We start from the raw sequence: 10034 nt of genomic DNA on the forward strand, positions 1-10034 counted from the left end.
TGATTGGGATTAGAAGGGACAAGTCTCAAGATATGGTTTTTAGAAGAACCTTGGTTTGGGATTCCCCATTTCTTATGCAACGAATGATGCACCATGAAAGCAATAACAAGTTATGTGGGAATTATTGGTAGAACAACATTGTTTCACTATTGAAATCATTGTCCAGTTGAAGATACCTTAAGAGTTGAGCAACATGAAGTCTTTTTTCAAATCCAAAGTAAAAATTTTGAAAGTAGATTTTATAATTTCATTTGTTTTTCATCTATTTGAATTTCTAAAATTATTTAATTAAAACTATTTAATTTTATTTTATCTAAAAATTATGTGAAATTATAATATAGTTTTAAAAGAAAAAGTCTAAAAGCCTCAATTTACCCAAATTCCCTTAAAGTAGTCACGTGTCTATAGAGAATTTGGTTTAAGATTATGAATTATGAGGATATGAAAAAGGATTCACTTTTTATTTTTCAACATATCGTCAAATTATGTTTTATTTATAATTTATTTAACCTTGTTCTTAATTAAACCAAATCTCGTTCCTGGGTTTTTATTTCTACCTCCTAACTTAACTATTTCACTTAGTTTCTAAAACTAATTTTTGACACCGTTACAAAAATTATTCCTTTTGTTTTTCTTTTATTTTAAAAGATTTTAAAAATAAAACGAAACATTTAAATGTTATATATAATAATATATAGTATCTAATCTTTTGATTACCAAAATAAAATCACACCCCCTTTCAATATATTTTGAATCTCAACCAATTATTACTAGGCTAGGATGGACAGATACAAGACCCAAGCTTTGCAAAAAGCCACAAGAAGTCAAGTTGGAGGTAAATTAGTTTTCATCATAGTTGATGTGGGTCGCAAGTAACAGTTTCCACACACACGTTAATGCAACACATGTTTCCCCTTAAGAACGATAAACCACTTCACGGGAACAGTTGAGTGGTTTCTGGAATATAGACCGAGTGATGTCGTAATAAATCGGGACCGTCAATCTACAAACAAGTGGTTTAAGCCAAACCGCTCTACAGGGGTTGTCTCTGGCATAAACTTCATGTAATTTGTGTTACCGAGTTTCCATTGATCTAGAGCAAGGTGGTGTGAACCATCGATGAAAAATACATTAGGAGACCCATTTTGTCCACCAAATTTTTGTTTACAGTCTTCTCATCATAGCTCCCATCCAACACACCTACAGCAAGAATACCAAAACGATCAAGAAATTCATCAAATGTTTGTCTTGTGGGATACCCAGCATAGTTGATTCTGATTTCCTCCACAACGTAGGTTTTGCAAGACATTGTGATTCTCAAAAATTCTTGGCTTTAGTAAATTGTTTGGTTTAACGCAACTTTTCTAACGAGGCTCTATTGAGCTCAATGTTTCCAGAAGAGATTGCAGTTGTTGCTTAAAGCGAGTGCCAATAGAGGAGAATTTAGATGACTTAGAAGACTCCTCAGGGAGAGGAGGAAAGAGACCCGCAACAAAAGAACAGTTTGAAGCACTTAACAGAGCTTGATGTTCTGCAACAACATAATATTTATTCTTGTCAATGAACAAATCGGTCTAATATGTAACATCACCAGCATAATGACCAATAGTGAAATATGTTTGAGAAAGTTTTGGCTTGCTGAAACGTTTGTGATTCTTAAACGCTTGATAAATATTTTGCGAAAATTATTCATGAGTTGATGTTGGAACATACAGGATTCATCCATAAGACAAATTATTCCTCCAGGTTTCTTCTCAATGAGATCCATTATATATTGATTATCAACAAAGTCAATGTTAACTCCAATCAATTTCTTCTCTTGTGTATTCTTCTTGCTCCAATCTAAACACATGTTGATCGAAGTGTTGTTGCAACTTCTCATTTGTGAGATTGATACACAACTGTTCAAAATTGTTGGTCTTAAAGCTTTCAAAACCATAGATATCCAGAACCCCAATTAACATCTTTGAATTAGGATATTGGCCAATTGAAATATTTATTTTATTCATCATCCAGTCAAATAATCGTGAATATATTGTTTTTGCCAATGCATCCCGGTTGGTAGCTATGACAAATGGATCTAGTGATTTTGTAATGCTTTCATCACGTGTCACAATGGCACGTTTACAAAGAGAGTCTTCAAGACCTTTAGCATCACACATGAAAAGTTCAGTTGCCATTTTCAAATGAAACATAGCTTTCTCATCTTTAGGTTTAGATGAGTTGGCATCGTTCCCCTTGGAAAATCCACATTACCTAGATGGAGAAAAGATGCCACAACTTGAAATATCTCCTCTTGCTTTTTAGAACTAATTCCCACCACATTCATGGCCCTTCTTGTTACAAGATACTCTTCTGCATCACTCACACCATCCAATTCATAACAATTGGTTTGGTTGAGATAATGAAATGTTCTTGGATCCCCCAACTTGTATTTCTCAATATCCTCTGGTGGTGCAGAACAAATCATATAGAAACAATGATAATTCCTCTTGGGATCAGAAACCTAACAAACACGGGTCCTTTCTAGTAGGTAGGTTCTAGCAGCAGCTTCTGAGATTCTCCCATTCTTGTCAAATTGAAGCTCAACAAATTTACCAAAGCGACACGAATTGTTATTTCTGACAGCTTTTACATTGCCAAAGGCTTTAAGAACATGATTTGATTCTTTCACTTATTGTTCCACTGATCTTCCCTGACTAGAATGGCCTGACTTATTCCATCTTTGACCATAACCCTATATGCAACATCTATGTAGGTTTTAACCCCATACAAAAATTACATGCATACGAATTCTAAAACACAGGAAAATAATCAATGCGAGAGCATAACACATAAAACACATATACACAAAGATTTTCCCTTGGATCCCAAAACCGGGACTACCAGCTTGATTTTTTCATTATGTTCCTTTCTATGTTACAATACATATTTATACATGCCAAAGTATCCAATACCATGGACCGAAAAACCATCGCGTCCAAAACCATGGACTGAAAACCATCGCATCCAAAACCATGGAACGAAAACCATCGCATCTAAAACCATGTCCAAAAACCATGCACAAAACCATAGGTAGGTCCGCCCAACCTAATATATGGTCCCAAAAAAAATTTCCCCGGGGCGTTGCCTCGGACCTCGTAGACGGGGGCTACCTGCCCCCCTCAAACCCCCTGTGACCCCCCTGCTGCGCAATCAGCACAACGAAGGGGGGGCTCCACCCCCCCTCTAAGCCCCCGATTAACTACATGGGCTAGTCGTGGAAATAATATAACACAACCCAACAATCTGCAGCAACAAAAACATGAGGGCTTAGCTCTCCAAATGTAACCCCCTTGTATTGTTCCATCATTTGACTATCTTACAAATGAGGAAGTCTTTTAAAATGATTGATGGCAATCAATATACTCCCAACATATGTATAAATTTCACCAAGAAGCACCACCAAATCAGTCTCCTTGACCCATTTCCTTTACTAGTATTGTTTTCACCATTTTTTATATAAGTCTCATGTATGTGAACACGTAAGAGGCAGAGTAAGATGAAACACCACCTCTAAAGATGATCTTAAGATCATCTCTCAAATTTTGAAACCTGTAGGTAGCACCCTCGTACTCTTATTTTAGATCTTCAAGATGACTCTTCCCACATTTGTCATCATCCACACTTGTTTGAGACATAGTGTTATTTTCTCCAAGAGATGATTTTGCAAGCCACTCAAATTTATCAATTATTTCTTTGGAGTGGATTTCCTCTGGAAAAATCATCTCCCCAAAGACATTTTCAATTTTCTGAAGAAGTGATTCCTTGTTATAAATTGGTTCTCGAAAAGCACTTGCAGAATTTTGAATATCTTCTAGATCTAATTCCAGTGCTTTAACATGCTTAGAATCTTTCATTTTAGTTTCATGCAATGTACCATTTTTCTTCTGCAATTCCTGCAAACATTTTTCTGGCTCATTGGACTTGTCCACTAATGATCATCTTAGTGTATTGCATTCCTGAACCAATCCTATCCCTTTAGCGATGGCCAAACTAAGCTTTTCTCTGACTGATGACAATTTTCTTTTTGTCTGCTCAAGCTCAGTTCTCATTTTGTTGTTATGCATGCTCATTTCTTTAAGATTCTCATCAAATTTACATAAACGTTCCTTCAGTTCCCTAAATTCTTCTTCATTCTGAGTTTTAATTGAATTCATTACATTTACTTCTTCATTTAACTAGTCCACTTCCTTTCATTTGTAACTGAAGACTTCTCTAAGGAACACATCCAAAGAAAGAGTAGGTTTGTTTTCCAACAAGTTTTCATAATTAGAAGCAAGCTCAAGTAAGAATTTATGAACTAGGTTCACTTGTGAAAAAGCTACCTTATACTTCTCAATAAGAAAAAGGTGGCTTGTCTCCGAATAAGACATTCTCTACGAGCAAGGAACAACTACCAGAGTCTCATCTAGAATGACTTCCTCAATGGCAGCGATTAACTTCTCTATGGTAGTGTCAAACTGGTATTTCAAGTCAGAATGAAATTATGAAAAATTGTCCCCTTTTCCAAACATTTGAAAAGAAACCATGAGGCATTTCATCATTCTTATCATTTTTATAAAAGCAAGAATGCCTTTCCTTTATATATTTGTCAGCAATGTTATCAAGTGCCATCAAATTTTGCAATTTTAATCTAGTGCTAGAACTTTTTTTGAAGATTTTTAATATTTTAGTTGTGCTAGATTGGGCTACAACAGGTCCAATCCTCTTAAGTATCCTAAAAGTCCCACAATACCAAGGTGCAAACTTGGCACATGACCTAATCCTCAAGGATCTCTTCTTGGGATATATGCGTAAGTACACATGCTCCCTAACCTAAAACTCCTTGAATGCTTTGTGTTGATTTGCATAACTCTTTTGTTTGTCTTGTGTTGACTGCAAATTCCATCTTAGCCAACATCTCTGGTCCAATTAGTACCTTGCTCACTGGATCACTCCAACTGATAGGAGTATTACAACTTTCCCCATAAAGAGCCTCAAATGGACTCATCTTCAAGGATTCATGATATCCATTATTATATGAAAACTCAACCAGTGTAAGATACTCATCCCACTTCCTTTGTTGATGCATGACATACATTCTAAACATGTCCTCAAGAATCTTGTTAACCCTCTATGTTTTTCCATCTGTTTATGGATGATAAGTTGTACTGAAAGCTAACTTTTCCCCCAATCCTGCAAACAAATCCTTCCAAAACCTGGAAGTTAACTTGGCATCTATATATGATATGATCTTATTGGGAACACCATGCAACCTCACTATCTCCCTGATGAAGTTTTGGGATACATCACTAGTTGAATTAGTAGACTTTACTATAATGGAGTGAGCTACCTTGCTCAACCTATCAAACACAACCATGATGGAATCATGTTGGCTCGATGTCCTCGGCAAACCTGTAATGAAGTCCATGGAAATGACCTCCCATTTCAATTTTGGAAGCGGAATAGGTTGCAATAAACCAGTTGGGTGCTTGCATTCAACTTTCGCCTATTGACAGATCGAACACCTTGCAACAAACTCGGCCACCTCTTTCTTCAAATTCGGCCAATGATAGAACTTATTAACAACTATCAAAGTCTTATGGTATCCTGTGTGGCCTGAATATGGTTTGAAATGAAACTCCCTTAGGATGAGCTTCTTCAACTCACTTCTACCTGGCACATAAATCTTGTTCCTGAATCTGACCAAGCCATTTACCGTGAGGTGATACTCCTCATCTCTAATTCACCCTACTGCTATAATATTGTCTTTAGCTTCTGGTACTTCTCATCATGTTGCCCTGCATGTAAGATATGCTCCTATAAATATTTCCCATAGGAGCTCACAATTGAAATATGATTCACCATCACTCTCCTACTGAGAGCATCCACAACTCTGTTGTCCTTACCCTTGATGTACCCGATCTCAAAATCAAACTCACTGAGAGTACCCAAACATCTTGCTTTCCTTGCATTCAAATCGGGTTGGTCAAACAAGTACCTTATTCCATTGTGATCACTCATCAAGATGAACCTCCTGCCTAGGAGATAATGCCTCCACATCTTCAATGCATGAATGATCGTTTTCAACTTGATATCATGAATCACATAGTTATGCACGTGCTCATTCAACTTCCTTGAATCATAGCATACCACCTACCCTTCCTGCATCAAGACTCTGCCAATTCCTTTCTTGCAAGCATTTATACAAACTACAAACTCCTTATTGGGATCTGCAATCTTCAAGATTGGAGCATTTGTAAGCAAATGCTTCAACTGCTCCAAACTATCCACACACTCCTCTATCCATTCAAACTTATTCTTTTTTCTATGCAAAGATGTAATAGGATAGCCAATTATTGAGAAGTTCTAATGAACCACCTGTAATAACTTGCTAGTCCCGTGAATGATATGACCTAATCCACATTCCTAGGAGTTGGCCACTCCATGATAGTTTTAATCTTTTTCAGGTCTAATACTATCCCTTCCTTTGAAACATGTCACAAGTAATGAATTTGAAACTAAAAGAAATTGCACTTGTTGAGCTTGGCATACAACTGATTCTCTCTCAACAATCTCAATACTGTTGTCAGGTGCTTTGCATGCTCTTCCTCATTCTTTGAATATACCAATATGTCATCAACAAATAATATCACAAACTTATCCAGATAAGGGCACAACACATTGTTCATCAAACACATGAAGGTGGTTGGAGCATTGGTAAGACCAAAAGGAACCACCATAAACTCATAGTTCCCATACCTTGTGTGAAATGAAATCTTATAGATGTATTATTCTTTGATGTGCACCTGATGATAACCTGATCTCAGGTCAATCTTCGAAAACATTGTTGCTCCCTTCAACTGGTAAAACAAATCATCAATCCGTGGTAATGGATGCATGTTCTTAATAGTCAGTTTATTAAGTTGTGTGTAATCAATGCACAATATGAGAGTATCATCCTTCTTCTTTACAAAAAACATTGGTTTACCCAAAGGAGATACACTTGTTCTTATGTATCCCTTATCAAGCATTTATTTAAGCTACAACTTCAGTTCCACGAAATTTCGGAGTACTCAACCTGTACAGAGCCTTAGATGTTGGTGTTGCTCCCAGTGTCAACTCAATAGAAAATTCGTAGCCAACTACACCAACCAAGATTTTGCATGCACTCCTTTACTCAAAGGACACTGATCCACCAGGTCATGGCTAACATAGCTATAATTAGATCCATGATCAATCAAAATCGAAACAACTCGATCACAAATCTTACCTTCCATATCAATAATGGATACCTAATTATTTTACTGCTTCTTATCAAGTGTTGCATAGATCCAAGGAATGCTCTGACCAACATCCCCAATTGTTTGCACACCTCTTGAGCACTATAGATCTAAAGCCTGCCACTCTGATACAACGGACAATCCTTGTTGTGATTCTCTCCACCACAAGTCCAACACCTCAAAGGTTTCTTGCCATCACCTTTATTCTGTTGCTACTCGGGATGATACCCATGTCCTCTCCTAGCTGCATTTGACTTCTTATGAGGTCCCATATTCTCCTTGTCACCTGCATCCTGAAATCTTCCTCACTTCTTAAGCCATTTTCTTTTTTTCTCATTACCTTTCCAAAAAATTGGTTGTGTATTCTTCATTTATCATAGAACCCATCCACAACTCATAGAATTCCTTAGCCTTTCAATCATAATACCTATCAGATAGGAACTTTCTTCTGCAGAGTCTTTTAAACTCATCCCATGTGAACTGTTATTCTCCAATTCCTTTTACATGCTTCACATCTTCCCACTAGATGGTTGCTTTCCCTTTGAGACCTAAGGTGCTAATCTTAGCTTTCATGTTCTTTGAGTAGTCATGCAATATGAAGAATTTCCTCAACCCAAGAAGCCATACTTCTACATCTTCTGATTTCTTCATCTCTCCATCAAAAGTAGGAGGCTTTTCTTTCTTGAACTTTTTTTGAAAGTACTCACTCCTTGTATGGTACTAGAGGTGATGGCGATGATGTCTCCTAGAAGAAGCACTAAAATAAAACCCATATGTACTAGTCCTCTTGTTAGGTGTATCCAAAAATCTGCCACTCTTCATTATATCCTTGATGTCCAACCTGTGTCTCCTCTGAGACCTACTATCATCTACCCCATTAGTCTTCTCCTCATGTCTATCTTTATCACTAGTCCCCATATGTCCTTTGCTTCTACAACTCTGAAAGGCTCTATAGAATCATTGCATTAACTTCAACTTGCTTTTCTTGAGCCCTTGCAAGTATTTCATGTGCCTCAATAAACATGTTATTATATGCTTTTCAACTTCTAATATTTTCCCTCAGAATCCTCAGTGTATCTACTATATTAGGAGAATACTCTTCTCCTTGCTGCTCAATTGAATTTTCCCATTCCATGGAATTCACATCAGGCCTATAAGAGGAATCATGTGAATTGTAGTCCACCATTCTTCTCTTCATCTTTAGCCTTCTATTTCTTGCAAATATGTCATGTTATATAAACAAATAGAAGACAATCAAAATCATACCTCAATGTATCTCAGGGGAGGCTATCACATCTGCACAAGTCAATCCAGATTAGCACGATACAATATCACAAGCATACCATCTCATACATGAATATCATAACCATAATTGTAGCAATGCATGCATAGTAAACACATAGACAACTGAAGAGAATACATAGCGATCACATTTACCCCGAAGTCCAATGTTGCAACCTCGCTCTGATATCACCCTGTAACACTAGGTATCAGAGGAAAGCTTGTAGGGAACAAAACGGCTTTGATACCACCCTGTAATGCCTCCTTCCCACATTTACCCACTTTTAAAATATCTCAAGGGTAAGCATGAGGTGAGTGTCACTATGATATGACCTTACTTCCAAGTTCCATTTACGGAAGTGGGGCCTACTAACTAGAAAAATTACTGCCATTCCTTAGGGACACCAAATCACTCAGGAATCTAACAGCCACTCCTAGAGACCAATCCTTGAGTTGGAACTCATTTTCACAGTCTTTACACTTGAACAACATCTATAACACATTATGCATGTGCTTATGAGGCTCCAATCGCACCCATAATCCTTCCTTCATGTGGTTATGACTGAAATCTTCCAGTTCTAAGCATGTGGTTGTGAGATTAGTGCCAATTTTTCATGGATGACCTACAGGCCATTACCCAAGAACCACTTAGAACTTTCCAGAATCAGGTTTTAAGATGATGACAAGTCTAAACAATTAATACTAGGGCTAGACCTTGCCCAAAACATGCCTAATACATGATAGACATTTTGTCAAACATATGATAAACATAGAAGCTACATGTCATGAATGCATATATGATCATAAACTTTTGAACTTCATCAGAGAATCATGAATAAGGTCCAATGCCCTCTCAAGTAGCTGCAACAATACTTGTTATCCCATGCATCCATCAACCATACAATAAGTTATCAAATCATGAACAAGATCCATAGTAAGAGCACATCATATAACTATGCATATAACCAGAATAGAAACCATGACAAATCAACCATAAGATCAACATAATAACTAGTACATGTGCTCATTGATCACAATAGGAAAATAGATCATATTAACATATGAAAAATCCAACCAAGTCAGGGACTTCCATGTACCACTCAACCATAGATTGGGCTGAACCAAATCTCTCTTTTAGTCAATCACCCCTGTGCCATATTCCAAGCATGAATGTGGGATTTCATGGGATAAACCAAGACATAACCAAACAGGGAATCTAGAGGTTAAACCACCTCCACCCCGAAGCTACTCTAATCTCATCTAACCCAGTCCCAAGATCACAAAACTAAAACAAGCTTGGATGCCTCATAATTCCTTCACCATACCTAGAGGAATTTTCCTGTCTCCACCCACCTGTCGAGGGCTTCCCAGAGAAAACCATCTCCACCCCCAACCATTGGGATTTTCTTGAGACCACCTAAACTGGACCCAAAATATTTCGGCAATACA

The 10034-nt window shown here is 37.2% G+C and overlaps 1 pseudogene; it reads right to left on the minus strand.

The window, feature by feature from the left end:
* Positions 1-1093: 1093 nt before the first annotated feature.
* LOC149206842 (myosin-7 pseudogene) lies at positions 1094-3899 on the minus strand (annotated as a pseudogene).
* Between the last annotated feature and the right edge of the window lie 6135 nt (positions 3900-10034).

This window comes from Pinus tabuliformis, chromosome 1_2 (assembly GCF_031772625.1).
Source record: "Pinus tabuliformis cultivar Carrire ecotype Pingquan chromosome 1_2, CPIR1, whole genome shotgun sequence".
NCBI classification, from domain to species: domain Eukaryota; kingdom Viridiplantae; phylum Streptophyta; class Pinopsida; order Pinales; family Pinaceae; genus Pinus; species Pinus tabuliformis.